We start from the raw sequence: 18,263 nt of genomic DNA, 5'->3' as shown, positions 1-18,263 counted from the left end.
CCCCTGATTTAGAACAACAGAAAAAAAACACCAATGTCCGGCCCCTCCTAAAGTCTGAAGGATGATAAACTGACCCCTTTTTTTTTAGAAAGTTTGGAGACCCCTGCCCTTTTGTGCCACAAGTACAGGACCAGGTCTACCCTGGATCAAAGTGCGGAGTTGCCAAGGTGCAGGCGAGCATGCTGCCAGCATCGCAACAACCAATGATGCTCTGAGACCAGGACATGTGGCATCATTCATTGCTATGGTGAAGGTGTCCGATTCGCTGTCCTAACCCCAAGTCAGCCTAAAGGGCTGGTCCCAGCATTCAGAAGAAGACAGAAGTCCCTCCACGACGAAGGGTGCAGTGAAGCGCCGGCCCCTCCGGTGCTTCACGAGAGAGAGATCCGGACCGCTGGAGGACGAGGTGACGTGGCGGGGGCGTGTGGTAGCCGCGGAGGACCTCTGGGAGAAGAGGAAACCGGCCGGCTGCCTGACTGACAGGGAGACGCCGGCTTAGGCTACCGGCTCTCTGTCGCCCACAACCCCCCCGGCCAACTGCTGCCCATAAACCCCGGCTACCTACTGTCTGTAGCCCCCGGTTCACTGCTGCCTGGAGGCCCCGGCCAGCTGACTGCTCGATCCTGGGCCAGGGAGACCCGGGAGTGCCAGGAGACTCACCCTGCATCCCTTGGACAAAATCCAGACAGAGAAAAGGAGCTACAGCATTGGAAGCCCAGAGGAACCCCCCCCCCCCCAGGACAGAGTTGTTGTGAAGACCCTCCACCCAAACTTAGAGCTACCGTTCTGGGAAGAGAAGGGTGAGTGAGAGCTGCTGGGGGTCTATTGTCTATTGTATAGTTGACTCCTGAGTGACATTGGGGTCCAAGGGGTTAAGGAGGAGAGGGGAGGATTCCCTGGGTTCAGAAGAGAAGAGTCCCACACACCCCTAGGAGAGCATATGCAAAAGTAGTAAATCCGTCTGGATCATAAATCATAAGGGAGAGGTACAATTTCCATCTAGAGAATATAGAAGGCAAAAGACTTAAAGAGGATATGAAGAATAAAGGTCCTAAGGGAGCAGGGCTCAAAGGGTCCCAATCAGGCACGATAAAGAAATTTACATCATATGGAAACATTACGCCAGAAAGGGTCCAAGGCACAAGCGCTAAAGGGGAAATGGACACTAGCTCAGGAAACAGTCTGAGACTATCACTGGGTATGAACAGCAGTTGTAGCCAACAAATAGCGGATGGCTTGGGAAAAAAAGAACTTCACGGTGAACTACAAGTACTGAATAAGAAGGAGATGATAGAAATGTTTCAAAGTTTGGAGAAAACGATAAAACATGAAATGACAGCTATTCGAAACGACTTAGGCCATCTGCTATCGAGAATGGAAGAAACAGAGGAGAAAGTCAAAACCCAGGCCCAAACCATAGATAATCTAAGGAAAAAAATAACCCATTTGGAGAAAACCCAGAAAAAATTGTTTTATAGGATGGAAATTCAAGAAAATAAAGAAAGAAGGTGTAACCTTAGGGTGCGAGGAATTCCAGAATCTGCAAAAGGGGAAATATTATATGAACTAGTTAATAAAATCTTAAACTCCATAAGAGACAGACCTGAAACAGAAGCGATTGAACTGGATAGAGTGTTCAGAATAGGAAAATTTAAACAAGATACTGAGAGGGAAAGATCGAGAGATATAGTTGTCCAGTTCCAGAAGTTTGGGGTCAAAAATGAGATTTGGAAAAAGATCAAGGGAAGACCGTTAATTAAGTATGGAGACTTGACTATTCAAATTTTTGCGGATTTAACATCAGAGACTCTATGGAGAAGGAGATCCCTGAGACCCCTATTAGAGCAAATGAGAAAACAGAATGTGCAATATAGATGGGGTACTTCGGCATCTCTAATTGGCTGGAAAAATGGGGTCACAGCATACCTGAGATTCCCTGAGGAACTGAGAGATTTTTGTGATAGACTGGATTTGCAAAGAATGGAGATAACTGGGTGGGAAGAAGAAAAAGAAGATACGGATGATACAAGACAGGAGGACTGGCAGCGGGTCGGGGGGAGGGGGAGGGAGGTTCTGGCGTTGGGGAGAAAGGGGAGGGAGAATTAAGTAAAATATATGTTTTTTCTTTTCTCTCTCTTTTTCCCTAGCCCCTTTTGTAGCCCCCTTGTGGAAGTGGAAGTCCATCTGGAAGCTCCGGTTAAGGGAGGGAAGTAAAGGGTATTGTTGAGCCCAGTTGATAGAGAAAGGGGAGCTAGGGAGTTCGGAGGAGAGGTGAGCCGTCCATGGGCGGAGCTTAATCCCAGTATTTTAAATCAACCGTGGAAATAGTTCCACAAATGATTTGTAGGCAGTTTATAAGCCTAAAAATGGGTAGGGGAAAAATAAAAGAAGGGGGGTGGGGGCGGGGGGGGGAGACGGAGGTTGGGTGGGGGGAAGGGGGGGAGGGGCCGTGGGGTTAATATTCTGCATGATATTCGGGCCTAATAGGAAGAGACGAATTAGAAGAGAGAGAGACAGAATTAAGAGGGATGGAAGAAATACAGTTTATAACATATAATGTGAATGGGTTGAATTGTCCTGGGAAAAGATTTAAAATGTTTAAAGAGTTACATCACAGGGCAACGTCAGTGGTATTTCTACAGGAGACACATTTTGAGATAGAATCAAATGTGAAATTAAAATCCAAATATTATCCAACATGGTATTATGCTGACTCTCCAATCAAACGAGCAAAGGGGGTGGCAATAGGATTGGCAAAGAATATGAGATTTGAGTTGGAAGATAGAAAGACTGACCCGGAAGGGAGATTCCTGTTTTTGAAGGGTAAACTTCAGGGAATTGAATGTACACTAGCCAATATATACTGCCCCAACAAGAAACCTGAGATCTTTTTGAAGGGTTTGTTGAAAAAATTAATAGACTTTAAAAAAGGGCGTTTGATAATAGCAGGAGATTTAAATCTTTGTATGGACCCACAAAAGGATGCAACCTCCCTTGTGCAGAGAGAGGGGGGTAGGTCTCTGAGAGCCTTGAAGAAGGCGATCCACGAGTACCAACTGGTGGACACCTGGAGAATGATGCATATGAAAGACAGAGACTATACCTTCTTCTCTAATGCACATGAGATATACTCGAGACTGGATTATATTCTAATAGATCATCAACTTATTGAAATGCTGGTTAAAATAGAAATAGAGACAAGAACTTTTTCGGACCATGCCCCAGTCATAATGAAAATAGGATGGGGGAAAAGGTGGACGGGAGGTCTAGGATGGAGGTTAAATGAAGCTCTTCTCTTTGATGAGGATATTGTGCAGAAGATCAAGGAAGAGATTAAGGTATATTTCAAGGAGAATGAGACAGAGGAAGTATCGACAGCTACAGTATGGGAAAGTCATAAGGTATATATAAGAGGAATCTTGATTGCGATGGGAGCAAGGAAGAAAAAAGAAAGAAGAGAGAGGGTTAGTGGACTTTTAAAGGAAATCCTGGAGTTGGAGCAGATACATAAGAAGAAAATAACAATAGAAACAAGACAGAAGCTAATGGATAAAAGAGATGAATTAGAGAGATTGATGGAAGAGGAGAGGAGAAGAGTATATAACAAGGTATTGGGTGAAAGATATAGATGGGGTGATCGACCAGGAAAATACTTAATGAGAGCCCTGAATAAAAAGAAAAACAGAAATTATTAAGAAAAGATAAAAAGCCCTAAGGGGGAGTTGGTCCACTCAACTAAAGAAATCATTAAAGTATTCACGGAGTACTATAGAAAGTTGTACAACATCAGCCACCAAGGTTCACCAAAAGAAAATAGAGAAGATATTAATGAAAAAAGGATGATATATTTAAAAAATGCGGGATTGCCAAAGCTCAGTGAAACACTATTGAACTCCTTGGAATCAGAAATTTCTCAGGAAGAAATAGAAGTAGCATTAAGAAGTACAGGGGGAGGGAAAAGCCCAGGCCGGGATGGTTATACAATTAAGTACTATAAAAAATTCTGTGAAGTACTGTTACCAAAGTTAAAGAAATATATGAATGACTTGGGAGGTGGGATGGAGGGGAGGAGGGAATCCCTTCAGGCCCATGTTGTTCTCATACACAAGGAGGGAAAAGATCCTTCTCAGTGCTGTAGCTACAGACCAATTTCATTTTTGAACACTGATACCAAGTTGTACGCAAAGGTCCTAGCAAACAGGCTGAAAGATCTAATGCCCGAATGGATCCATGGAGACCAGGTGGGATTTGTCCGGGGAAGAGAGGGTAGAGACAATGGGTTGAGAACTTTGATGCTTATTCAGAAAAGTAGAAAAGGGAAAGCCCCGGTGGTGCTCTTGTCAATTGATGCCGAAAAGGCGTTCGATAGAGTGGACTGGGGCTTTATGATGGACAACTTGGAAGTGTTGGGGATTGGAGAGAGAATGCGTGAGTGGATAGGTAAATTATATAGAGAGCCCACCGCAATCATCACGGTAAATGGGGAGAGGTCAGAATCCATCGGGATGTCCAATGGAACAAGACAAGGATGTCCATTGTCCCCCTTGTTGTATGTTTTGACATTGGAACCCCTGCTATCAATAATAAGGAATAGTGGAGCGATAAAGGGAATACAGATAGAAAACATAGAACATAAAGTAGCGGCCTTTGCGGACGACCTACTGTTTTATGTAGGCAACCCCCGAATAACACTACCAAGTATAATGAAGATCTTGAAGGAATATGGTGAACTATCAAATCTAAAAATTAACCTAACAAAAACAGAGATTCTGAACATTAATATACCAAAGAGTGAAAAAGAAAAACTACAAAAAGAATTCCCCTTTATTTGGAGAGAAAAAGATATAAAATACCCAGGAATAAAACTTGCTACCTCACATAAACAACTGTATAGATTAAACTATATTTCTCTGATAAATGAGACTAAGGACGAATTAAAAAGATTAGAAGGAGGAAACCCATCATGGTTAGGACGTATAAACCTAATTAAAATGGTAATTATACCTAAAATACTCTATAGATTTCAAATGATCCCAATCAAACTCCCAGAGGCGTTTTTTAAGATAATGAGAAGAATGCTAACAAGATATATATGGAGGAATAAAAAACCAAGAATATCATATGAAACACTAAGTAGGACTAAAGAGAAAGGGGGGATGGGACTACCTGATGTCAAGAGATATTACAAAGCTGTAATTTTAGCAAGAATTTATGATTGGACTTTTAACTATAAGGGGAAAAGTTGGGTAAAAATAGAAAATGAACTGAGTGGAATTAATTTGAGTAAGATGATATGGGTTCCAGCACAGTATAGAACAATTAAAGAAAGCACAAGCACTTACACTTTAAATGTGTTAAAGATATGGGATAATTTACACAAACATATGAAATGGGAATTCAACTCTATATTAATGCCTCTTGCAAACACAGAATTTTTCCCTCCAGGAAAAGATGAGATATCAGGGAGATGGTTTAAAAAGGAAGATATCCAATTGAGAGACGTATTGATAGAGGGGGAACTGAAAACATTTAAAGAACTAAAAGAGAGGGGAGGAGATATGTTTACTAAAATAGATGAGTGGAAATATCAACAATTAAAATGTTTTATTGGAACTCTCCCAAAACCCTTGAGATTAAAAAAGGAGTGGAATATGTTTGAAAGGCTATTAGAAACACGGCGAGATGGGAAACACGGTGTTACAAAAATGTATAAAATACTCACAGAATTAGACACAGACACAAAGTTAATTTTTATAACAAATTGGGAAAGAGACATGGAGGTGGAGATAGATGAAGATCAACAGAATAAGATATTTAGATTAGTTCACGAGAGTGTTAGTATGAGAGACGTTGAGATTAACTATAAATGTTTGACACGATGGCATATTACACCGAGCACTGAGCACAGGATGAGGGGGGAGAAGTCAAAAATGTGTTGGAGAGGATGCGGGGAGGAGGGCACGGTGTTCCATATTTGGTGGCAATGTCCAAAAATTCAGGTTTTCTGGAAGACAATAGTCAATTTAATAGAAATAATAACTGGAAATAACATAGGATTAGACCCAAACATGTGTCTCCTACATAATGTTGAGACAACAGTAAATAAATGCAAAGAATCAGGAGTATGGTACTACTTAAGTGCTGCAAAAGGGTTGATCCCCAAGTTTTGGTGGAAGACAGAGGTGCCGACGGAGGAGGATTGGATCAATAGGGTAAACCAGATTAGTAGAATGGAAAAATCTTATTACACTCAGGAAGACAGGTTGAAATTATACTACTCGCGATGGGAAAAATGGGAAAAATCAGGACTAAAAGAGAAATATAGAAAACTCTAAACTAGGAAAGTTATTTAAAGTTATTGGGCCTTGAGAGATTGAAGATCTTGCAGAGGGGAGGGAGGGGGGGAGGGGGGAAAAGGTGGGTTGGGAGGGAAGGGAAAGAAAAGAGGTAAATAGGAAAGACAAAGTAGAAATGTATGGATTATTTATATGTATTGTGTTTCTTTTTATGGAATTTTTGTAATAACATGAAAAAATTAATAAATATTTAAATTTAAAAAAAAAAAAAAAAAGACAGAAGTCCCTCCTCCAGGTTTCCTCCACCTTCTGCCATGCTGTTGGGAGAAGGACTTTGATGTGAAGAGGGGACTGTGTGATTGAGTGGCTCCATGATGGGAGCACTCCTTGACAGTGGTCTTTGATGTGATGGGGGGGCTCTGATGTGATGGGGGGGGAAACTCATGTATGGGGGCGGGGTTCTGATGTTTACAGGTGACTCTGATGGGATGGGAATTCTCATGTATAGTGGGTCTCTGATGTATGGGGGGCTCTGATGTGATGTGGATTTCTGACGTGATGTGGGGTTCTGACATGAAGGGGTGACTCAGATGTGATAGGGATTCTCATGTATAGGGGGTTTCTGATGTATGGGGGGGCTCTGATGTGATGTGCGGGTTCTGATGTATAGGCATGACCCTGATGTGATGGGCATTGTCATGTATAGGGGGTCTCTGATGTATGGGGGTCTCTGATGTATGGGGGGTTCTCATGTATAGGAGTGACTTTGATGTGATGGGGATTCACGTGTATAGAGGTCTATGATGTATGGGGGGCTCTGATGTGATGGGGGGCTCTGTGGTGGGGGTTTCTGATGTGATGGGGGCTCTGATGAGAAGGGGTGACTATGATGTGATGGGGATTCTCATGTATAGGGGGTCCCTGATGTATGGGGGGGCTCCGATGTGATGAGGGTTTCTGATGTGACGGGGGGGCTCTGATGAGAAGGGGTGCCTATGATGTGATCGGGATTCTCATGTATAGGGGGTCTCTGATGTGTGGGGGGCTCAGATGCAATGTGGGTTTCTGATGTGATTGGGGGGCTCTGACATGAAAGGGTGACTCAGATGTAATAGGGATTCTCATGTGTAGGGGGTTTCTGATGTATGGGTGGCTGTGATGTGATGGGGGTCCTGATGTGATGTGGGGGTTCTGATGTATATTCGTGACCCTGATGTGATGGGCATTCTCATGTATAGGGGGTCTCTCATGTATAGGAGTGACTTTGATATCATGGAGATTCTCATGTATAGGGGGTCTCTGATGTATGGGGGGCTCTGATGTGATGGGGGTTTCTGATGTGATTGGGGGGCTCTGATGAGAAGGGGTGACTATGATGTGATGGGGATTCTCATGTATAGGGGGTCTCTGATGTATGGGGGGCTCTGATGTGATGGCTCTGTGATGGGGGTTTCTGATGTGATGGGGGGCTTTGTGATGGGTGTTTCTGATGTGATGGGGGGCTCTGTGATGGGGGTTTCTGATGTGATGGGGGGCTCTGATGAGAAGGGGTGGCTGTGATGCGATGGGGATTCTCATGTATATGGGGGTCTCTGATGTATGGGGGGCTCTGATGTGATGGGGGGCTCTGTGATGGGGGTTTCTGATGTGATGGGGGGGCTCTGATGAGAATAGGTGACTATGATTTGATGGGGATTCTCATGTATAGGGGGTCTCTGATGTATGGGGGGCTCCGATGTGATGGGGGCTTCTGATGTGATTGGGGGGCTCTGATGAGAAGGGGTGACTATGATGTGATGGGGATTCTCATGTAGGGGGGGCTCTGATATGATGGCTTTGTGATGAGGGTTTCTGATGTGATGGGGGGCTCTGTGATGGGGGTTTCTGATGTGATGGGGGGCTTTGTGATGGGGGTTTCTGATGTGATGGGGGGCTCTGATGAGAAGGGGTGGCTGTGATGCGATGGGGATTCTCATGTATATGGGGTCTCTGATGTATGGGGGGCTCTGATGTGATGGGGGGCTCTGAGGTATAGGTGGGCTCTGATGTGAAGGGGGGACTCTGAGGTATAGGGGGGCTCTGATGTAAAGCATGACGTCTGATAAGATGGAGGGGTCTCTGATGTGGTGGGGGAACCTATGATGTGATGGTGGAACCTCTGATGTGATGAGGGAACCTCTGATGGGAAGAGAGGCTTCTGAATGTGAAGCCTGATGTATCAAGGCAGCTGTGTGCATTGTCCCAGGCTCAGGTTTCCCATTGATAAGTAACATTTATGGTCTTTTTTCACATGTTAGGTTGGGGTGCTTTGAGATTTTGCATATTTTTAAAAGGTGCCGCAAATGAAAAATGAAACCCTGCCCTAACCACCCCTAAATAGCTCCTTCTTCCCCTTCTCCCCTTACCTATTATTTTTCTGGTTTTCTAAGCAATTGTTCATTTTTACTTGGTTTGATTGTTCATTTTTGTAGTATTGCACTTAAAAGAAGTGTAAAATCAAAAGAAAAAAATATTGTACCAATGTATTGATCATACCTGGTGGATGTCCCTGGAAGCTCGAGCTCACGGTAGCAGACCCCACTACTCCATTCATCTCCACTAGCTTCTGGGTCCCGTGCTGAGCGGCTGCCCTGTTGCATTAATAAGACAGGAGGTTCCCCCCGGCATGGCACCATCCACAGAATGCTTTCCATTTTCTGAATGAATACAAAGTGTTCTCTGTTTGGATGAGTTGGAGATTGTGATGTTACAGCCCTGCCTCTCCATCTCATCCAATCAGTGAAAACTTTGCATTCATTCAGAAAATGACAACTACAAATGAATGAATGACAGTTCAGAGATGGATGTTGAGCTGCGATGAGGCGGGAAGCTCGTATTTGAAGCTCCTCGTTAAATCAGGCGTTGGTTTGCTGGCTATGTAGCCATGTTTATACATCTCGGCTGGGATTTTGGATGGAAGGAGGAGGATCTTTCTTAAACCTTGGAAAACCCCGGTGTTATCTGACATAATCAAGCAACATTTATGGGAGAATAATTTTATTTCTTTAAAGTTAGTTACAAAGGTTTAGGACTGTGGTCTTCAAACTGTTGCCCATGGGCAACAGTTGGGACTATTTCCCCCACTAATATGAAATACCATTCCTCTCACTGACACCAATGATGGGACACTATTATTCCCACTGATAGGAAATAACTATTCCTCCTACTGACATCAGTGATGAGGCATCATTCCTTCCACTGACACCAATGAAGGGGCATTATTCCTCCCACTGACACCAATGATGGGACATTATTCATCACACTGACACCAATGATGGGACACTATTCCTACCACTGATACCAATGATGGGGTATTATTCCTCCCACTGACAACAATGATGGGACATTATTCTTCCCATTGACACCAACCATGGAGCACTATTCCTTTCACTGACACCAATGATGGGGCACTATTCCTTCCACTGACACCAATGATGGGACATTATTCCTCCCACTGATACCAATGATGGGGTATTATTCCTCCCACTGACAACAGTGATGAGACATCATTCCTCCCACTGACACCAGTGATGGGACGGTATTCCTCCCACAACACCACTGATGGGGCACTACTCCTCCCACTCATGCCAATGAAAGGGCACTATTCCTTCCATTAACACTATCGATGGATCACTATTCCCCCCACCAATAGCAGTATATGGATACTACTCCTCCCACTGACCCCAACGATTGGTCACTATTCCTCCCACTGACACCAATGATGGGACACTATTCCTCCTACTCATGCCAGTGAAAGGGCACTATTCCTTCCATTAACACTTTTGATGGGTCACTATTCCCCCCACCAATAGCATTGTATGGATACTATTCCTCCACTTGACACCAATGATGGGACACTCTTTCTCCCACTGACTCCGACAATGGGACACTATTCCTCCCACTGACACCAGCGATGGGACACTATTCCTTCCACTGACACCAGCTATGGTACACTATTCCTTCCACTGACACCAGTGATGGGACACTATTCCTTCCACTGACACCAGTGATGGGACACTATTCCTTCCAGTGACACCAGTGATGGGACACTATTCCTCCCACTGAAACCAGTGATAGCACTGTTATTTTAATTTACACCAATGATAGGGCACTCCTCCTTCCTTATGACCCTCCCTGCTCTATCCTAAATGACAAAAAAGTTTTGCCCTTAATTCTGCTTCCAGTAATGACAAAGTTGCTGCTAAATAAAACAGGCCTTACTAAAAATGGAAAATTTCTTTGGTCTATGGAAAAGGGTTGGGGGGGGGGGGGGTAAAGTTTTAAGACCTAAGCTGGTTAAAGCAGTTATAATCTTTCACGGTCAACTGATTGTTTTTCCCTGGAGTTGCCCTTTAATTATGTTTTGCACATGCAGTCCCTTTAAATTGAGATTACATAACTTCATGAAAGGCCCGCAGCCAGCTGCCCCACGGATCAGGACAACATGTAAAGGTCAGTCCATGGGACTAGCGTGATGCATGAATTACCCGTGCTACATCTGGAATGAGACTTCCTCCTACAAATTGGAATTAGTACGGGGATAACAAATCACCCAGCAGGCAAGCATCGGACAGATTGGAGATTAGTTGGGATTTATACTCTCTGCTTATTACAAAGCATTTATCACTTGTTTGGTATGTGGCTGACAGCTTTCTCTTTAAAGAGCTCACACAGTGTAAAGTAGAATTTCTTAACCATTTACCCTAGAGGAACCCTCAAAATAACTTGGGGGACCCCGGCTAAAAATTCTATACAGCTCATGATCAGGGGCGGACTGACACCTCATGGGGCCCCCGGGCAATAGGGGATCATGGGACCCCTGTGCCCTTGACCAAACTCAAAAAAGTCTACGAAAAAGGTACCAGGGGCATCTCATGGGGCCCCCCACTGACCCCGGGCCCTCGGGCAGTGCCCGAGTTTCCAAATGGTCAGTCCGCCCCTGCTCATGATACATTAGTGTGATTGGTAAGTTGTAGAAAGTTTAATACAAATGATTAAAGAATGAAGTGCACTTGGTGTGGTTGACACTTGCAGGAGAACATTTTTGAACATTCCCCTACTCCAGGGGTTCTCAACCTTTTGAAGAGCTTGGGCCACCTAACTGATTTGGTAACTTTGGTAAATGAACTAGTTCAGAATTTTGAACAGCATAATCAACAATTTCTTCCTGTAGCCATCGGGAGGAAGAGGAGGAGAAACTGACTTTCAGAGGTTGCAGGAAAAAGGAGAAGTTCCTGTATACAGTTGCAAGAAAAAGTATGTGAACCTCTTGGGATTATGTGGAGTTTTGCATGAATTGGGCATAAAATGTGCTCTGAACGTTATGTAAGTCACAACAATAGAAGAATACAGTCTGCTGAACATAATACTACACAAACATTAGATGTTGCCATGGTTTAATTGCACATAACATGTAAACATTCACAGTGCAGGGAGGAAAAAGTATGTGAGGCCCTAGCTTAATGACTTCTCCCAGAGCTAATTGGAGCCAGGAGTGAGCCAACCTTGACTCCAATCAGTGTGATGATATTGGATGTGTTGCTGACAGCTGTCCTGCCCTTAAAAAACACATACAAGAAATTCAACAAAACAATGGCTGCAACAGCACAGGATACGCCTTCTGGAGTGGCCCAGTCAGAGTCCTGACCTCAACCCTATTGAAGTGCTGTGGTATGACCTTAAGAGAGTGATTCACACCAGACATCCCAAGAATATTGCTACACTGAAACAGTTTTGTGAAGAGGAGTGGTCCAAAATGACTCCAGATCGTTGTGCAGGTCTGATCTGCAACTACAGGAAACGTTTGGTTGAGGTTATTGCTGCCAAAGGAGGGTCAACCAGTTATTAAGTCCAAAGGTTCACATACTTTTTCCTCCCTGCACTGTGAATGTTTACATATTATGTGCAATTAAACCATGGCAACATCTAATGTTTGAGTAGTATTATGTTCAGCAGACTGTGTTCTTCTATTGTTGTGAATTAGATGACGTTCAGAGCACATTTTATGCCCAATTCATGCAAAACTCCACATAATCACAAGGGGTTCACATACTTTTTCTTGCAACTGTATGACGCCCCAGCAACCCCTCCTGTCCATGTGTAAAACAGAATGTGAAAGTGAGGCCGCACGGGCCCACTGGAGCATGGGACGGGGTTGCCTTTGCAACCCCTGATGCTACACCAGTGGTTGGGGGGGGTGGTAAAAACCTCCCAAACTGCACATACATACGGGCCTTTACTGTCCTGAGTCTCTTATAAGGCTGCCTTCACGTTGATGCATTTCAGTTTACCCTCACCGTGGGTGCAGCACAGTGCACCTGTGTGTTTCCTGCAGGTTAGCTGCGCTTTGCCGTAGACTTCTAATATTTTTTGCAGGCGCATCAAAATTCTTGCATTCAGTTTGAGGTTGAGGGCCACATTAGAGGGCACTGAGGGCCACATGTTGAGCACCCTTGCCCTACTCTAGTATACAACAAGCTGTATTAATTGTGAAATAAATAAGTACCTTGTACTGATGGTCAATGGAAAATTGCCTTTTTGTATTGGTGGCCAGTGAAGGTGGAAGATCAAGTCACCACTGCTCAATGGTTGAAGAGCGTCACGCAAGTTCAAGAGGAATCCTAATGTTATGTAATTCCTCTGTAGAAAGGCCAATGTAAAGCTTTCCAAGTAACAGAAATTGAAGCCTGGTATGTGTGGACAAAGCGTGGCTCAGTTGAATAAACCAATGCATTCATACAAAAAGGGAACAGCGACCAAGGGACTTTATGAGTAACGCAAGAAAAGTTCAAACCATTGCATTTTATTCAAAATGAGCATGTTAAAAATACTCAAATTGATTATACAGACCATGATACACAAAAAACATTTGATATGCATACAATATAGATAACTGGAGATACATTCGGCATATTCAATACATTGAAGTTGGATCAGCTCAGTGCATTTCGTGAAGCAACGTTCAATTCTTCAGTGTGAGGACTTATGATCATAGATTGTCCACAAGGAGACCAAGTCATTAAAGAAGAAAAAAATGACTGTAAAAAATCGTACAAAATACTTACATCTCAACAAACAAAAATCATATAATGAAATAAGAAACACTGATGGAAGAATGCTGACCCAAACACATGGGGTGCTTCCACAGAGAACCACCAAGCAATATCAGTCCTGAGCAGGAGCTGTGAAGAAGACCAGACCACCCATGAGAGAGGCACAAAGCCAGAGCCGAAAGAGGCCCAGCTGATGGACACTGGGAATAGAAGACAGAAAAAAAAAAAAGAAGAAAGAACCAAAAAATAATATTTAAGTCAAGATGAGATGTAAGTATTTTGTAAGATTTTTTACAGTCATGATTTTTTTTTTTTCTAATGACCTGGTCTTGTAGACATTCATCAGCCCTCACATCTACTTAAGAAGTGAACGATGCTTCATGAAACGTGTCGAGATTTGTGAAAGAGCTTGACCAACTCCAATATATTGAATATGCCAAAAGTATCTTCAATTATTTATATTGTTTGTATATCAAATGGTTTTGTGTATCATGGTCTGTATGCTCATTTGGAGTATTTTTAATATTTTTAACTCGTAAACTCCACTGTACACTGTTCTCTTTTTGTATGATTGTAAAGCTTTCCAAGCACAGCCTTCTCATACAAGAAAAACTGGAATGGTTTCATGAACATTTGGAGCACAAAGGTGCAATTCCGGTGATGGTAACACTTTGCCTTGTGTAGAGAACAGGATCTGAACCCATGACTTCTGCTGCATCAGGTAGTAGCTCTTCTTGCTGAGCTACTTGAGAAGCTGGACAGCATTCTGTCTGATCGTTCAGACAACCCTGCCTCATACCTTGTTTCTGGTGAACCTTGAACTCCACTCATGACCTTCCTATTTAAGCCATGCCTTTGCAGTTTCGGTTTGCCAGATTACTGTGCACTTCTCCAGGCAATATCTCTACTGCTGCATCCTGTATTTATTTATTAGAAGTACTTATATAGCGCTGTCAATTTACGCAGTGCTTTATATATATCCCAACCTGCAACCATTCATTACTAACCTATGGCTTGTTCCTTGACTACACTTCTGCTTAATCCCAACCTGCAACCATTCATTACTAACCTTTGGCTTGTTCCTTGACTACACTTCTGCTTAATCCCAACCTGCAACCATTCATTACTAACCTTTGGCTTGTTCCTTGACTACACTTCTGCTTGATCCCAACCTGCAACCATTCATTACTAACCTATGGCTTGTTCCTTGACTACACTTCTGCTTGATCCCAACCTGCAACCATTCATTACTAACCTTCGGCTTGTTCCTTGACTATGCTTCTGCTTGATCCCAACCTGCAACCATTCATTACTAACCTATGGCTTGTTCCTTGACTACACTTCTGCTTGATCCCAACCTGCAACCATTCATTACTAACCTTTGGCTTGTTCCTTGACTACACTTCTGCTTAATCCCAACCTGCAACCATTCATTACTAACCTTTGGCTTGTTCCTTGACTACACTTCTGCTTGATCCCAACCTGCAACCATTCATTACTAACCTATGGCTTGTTCCTTGACTACACTTCTGCTTGATCCCAACCTGCAACCATTCATTACTAACCTTCGGCTTGTTCCTTGACTATGCTTCTGCTTGATCCCAACCTGCAACCATTCATTACTAACCTATGGCTTGTTCCTTGACTACACTTCTGCTTGATCCCAACCTGCAACCATTCATTACTAACCTTCGGCTTGTTCCTTGACTACGCCTCTGCTTGATCCCAACCTGTAACCATTCATTACTAAACTTTGGCTTGTTCCTTGACTACGCTTCCGCTGGATCCCAACCTGTAACCATTCATTACTAAACTTTGGCTTGTTCCTTGACTACGCTTCCGCTGGATCCCAACCTGTAACCATTCATTACTAAACTTTGGCTTGTTCCTTGACTACGCTTCCGCTGGATCCCAACCTGTAACCATTCATTACTAAACTTTGGCTTGTTCCTTGACTACGCTTCCGCTGGATCCCATCCTGCAACCATTCATTACTAACCTTTGGCTTGTTCCTTGACTACGCTTCCATTGGATCCTATCCTGGCTTCTATTCATTACTAACCTTTGGCTTGTTCTTTGACCACACGTCCACTTGGTCCCAACCTGAAACCATTTGTCACCAACCTTTGGCTTTTTTGCTGACTACTAGCCAATGCCTAACTGATCTTTTGAACAAGATATATACATTTTGGGTGGAATGACCCTTTGTAGTAACTTGGTAGTGAAAAAAAGATCAAGTATTGCCTTATGGGGACATGCTTTGTTCTCACTGTTTTTCAGGACAAGGATTCCAGTGATTAAAAAAAAAGTACCTTCCTAAACCCCCAGTCCTCCTTATCCTCCTCTGTATATACTTTTTCTGTCCCAAACCTGCATGAAACATAATAGAAGATTGCTGGTCTTTTTAGCTGCGGCCATAGAATCCCCCACTACGCAATTGCACACAACAAAGGGGTGGGGTTGCTGGTAACGTCATTGACCAAATATGGCCATGTGGCCATATTTGGTCAATGACATTATCAAATTTAGCCATGTGACCATCTTAGGTCAATGATATCACCAGCATTCCTGCTCCTTTGGCAAGTACGGCTGCAGGGCGAGGAGTTCTACAGCTGCAGCTGATTGCTTACCCCCATCTAGTCCTTTTCCGCTCTTCTCCCAATAATAGGCAGTCCCTGATGATACCTCACTATATTGTGAAAAAAGACCACCATGGTGACATCCCCTTAGGAGGAGAGACTATGACTTCCTGTACTCACAGTATCTCCTCAAGATGGGCATCATTCAATATTGAGGAAATTTTGTTGAAAAAAATTAGCACTGTGAGGAACAGCTCCAGATTTAAGGCGAATAGTGAAAACATGGGGCAGCACAGTGGCTAAATGATTAGCACTTCCGCCTGGCAGTACTAGGGTAGTTGGTTTGAATCCCAACCACAGCACCACCTGCCTGCAGTTTGCATGTTCTCTCTGTGCCTGCGTGGGTTTCTTCTCGCATTCCAAAGACATGCTGGTAGGTTAATTGGCTCCTGTCTAAATTGAATGTACGTTAGGGACCTTAGATTCTTGTACGCCCCTTTAGGGTTAGGGACTGATGGGAATGTACTATATATATATATATATATATATATATATATATACAGTTGCAAGAAAAAGTATGTGAACCCCTTGGGATTACGTGGAGTTTTGCATGAATTGGGCATAAAATGTGCTCTGAACGTCATCTAAGTCACAACAATAGAAGAACACAGTCTGCTGAACATAATACTACACAAACATTAGATGTTGCCATGGTTTAATTGCACATAACATGTAAACATTCACAGTGCAGAGAGGAAAAAGTATGTGAACCTTTGGACATAATAACTGGTTGACCCTCCTTTGGCAGCAATAGCCTCAACCAAACGTTTCCTGTAGATGCAGATCAGACCTGCACAATGATCTGGAGTCATTTTGGACCACTCCTCTTCACAAAACTGTTTCAGTGTAGCAATATTCTTGGGATGTCTGGTGTGAATCGCTCTCTTAAGGTCATGCCACAGCATTTCCATCGGGTTGAGGTCAGGACTCTGACTGGGCCACTCCAGAAGGCGTATTCTGTGCTGTTGCAGCCATTGTTTTGTTGAATTACTTGTATGCTTTGGGTCATTGTCCTGTTGCATCACCCATCCTCTGCGGAGCTTCAGTTGGCGGACAGATGGTCGTACGTTTTCCTGCAAAATGTCTTGATAAACTCTGGAATTCATTTTCCCATCAATGACAACAATCTGTCCAGGCCCTGAGGCAGAAAAGCAGCCCCAAATCATGATGCTCCCTCCGCCATGTTTCACAGTGGGGATGAGGTTTTGATGTTGGTGTGGTGTGCCTTTTTTTCTCCACACATAGTGTTGTGTTTTCTTCCCAAACAACTCAATCTTGGTCTCATCTGTCCACAGTATATTTTGCCAGTAGTGCTGTGGAACATCCAGGTGCTCTTTTGTGAACTTCAAACGTGCTGCAATATTCTTTTTGGACAGCAATGGCTTCCTCCGTGGTGTCCTCCCATGTACTCCATTCTTGTTTAATGTTTTCCTTATTGTAGATGTGTCAACAAAAATGTTAGCATGTGCCAGAGATTTCTGTAGGTCTTTAGCTGACACTCTGGGATTCTTCTTTACCTCATGCAGCATTCTGCGCTGTGCTCTTGCAGTCATTTTTACAGGACGACCACGCCTAGGGAGAGTAGCAACAGTGCTAAACTTTCTCCATTTGTAGGCAGTCTGTCTTACCGTGGACACATGAACATCAAGGCTTTTGGAGATACTTTTGTAACCCTTTCCAGCTTCATGCAAGTCAACAATTCTTGATCGTAGGTCTTCTGAGAGCTCTTTTCTGCGAGGCATGGTTCACATCAGACAGTGCTTCTTGAAACCAGTAAACCCAAAACAGGTGTGTGTTTTTTAAGGGCAGGACAGCTGTCAGCAACACATCCAATATCATCACACTGATTGGAGTCAAGGTTGGCTCACTCCTGGCTCCAATTAGCTCTGGGAGAAGTCATTAAGCTAGGGCCTCACATACTTTTTCCTCCCTGCACTGTGAATGTTTACATGTTATGTGCAATTAAACCATGGCAACATCTAATGTTTGTGTAGTTCTATGTTCAGCAGACTGTGTTCTTCTATTGTTGTGACTTAGATGACGTTCAGAGCACATTTTATGCCCAATTCATGCAAAACTCCACGTAATCCCAAGGGGTTCACATACTTTTTCTTGCAACTGTATATACACAAAGCACTGTGTAAACTGACAGTGCTATATACACTGAAGGAAATGCGTATTTGCTCCCCTGCTGATGTTGAATGTTTGTCCCTCACAAAGAAATAATCAGTCTAAAA

The sequence above is a fragment of the Staurois parvus genome, unplaced genomic scaffold (assembly GCF_062004578.1).
Source record: "Staurois parvus isolate SC_StPar_1 unplaced genomic scaffold, SC_StPar_1.0 ptg000190l, whole genome shotgun sequence".
Classification (NCBI taxonomy): Eukaryota; Metazoa; Chordata; class Amphibia; order Anura; family Ranidae; genus Staurois; species Staurois parvus.
Note: the sequence above shows the minus strand (reverse complement) of the source record.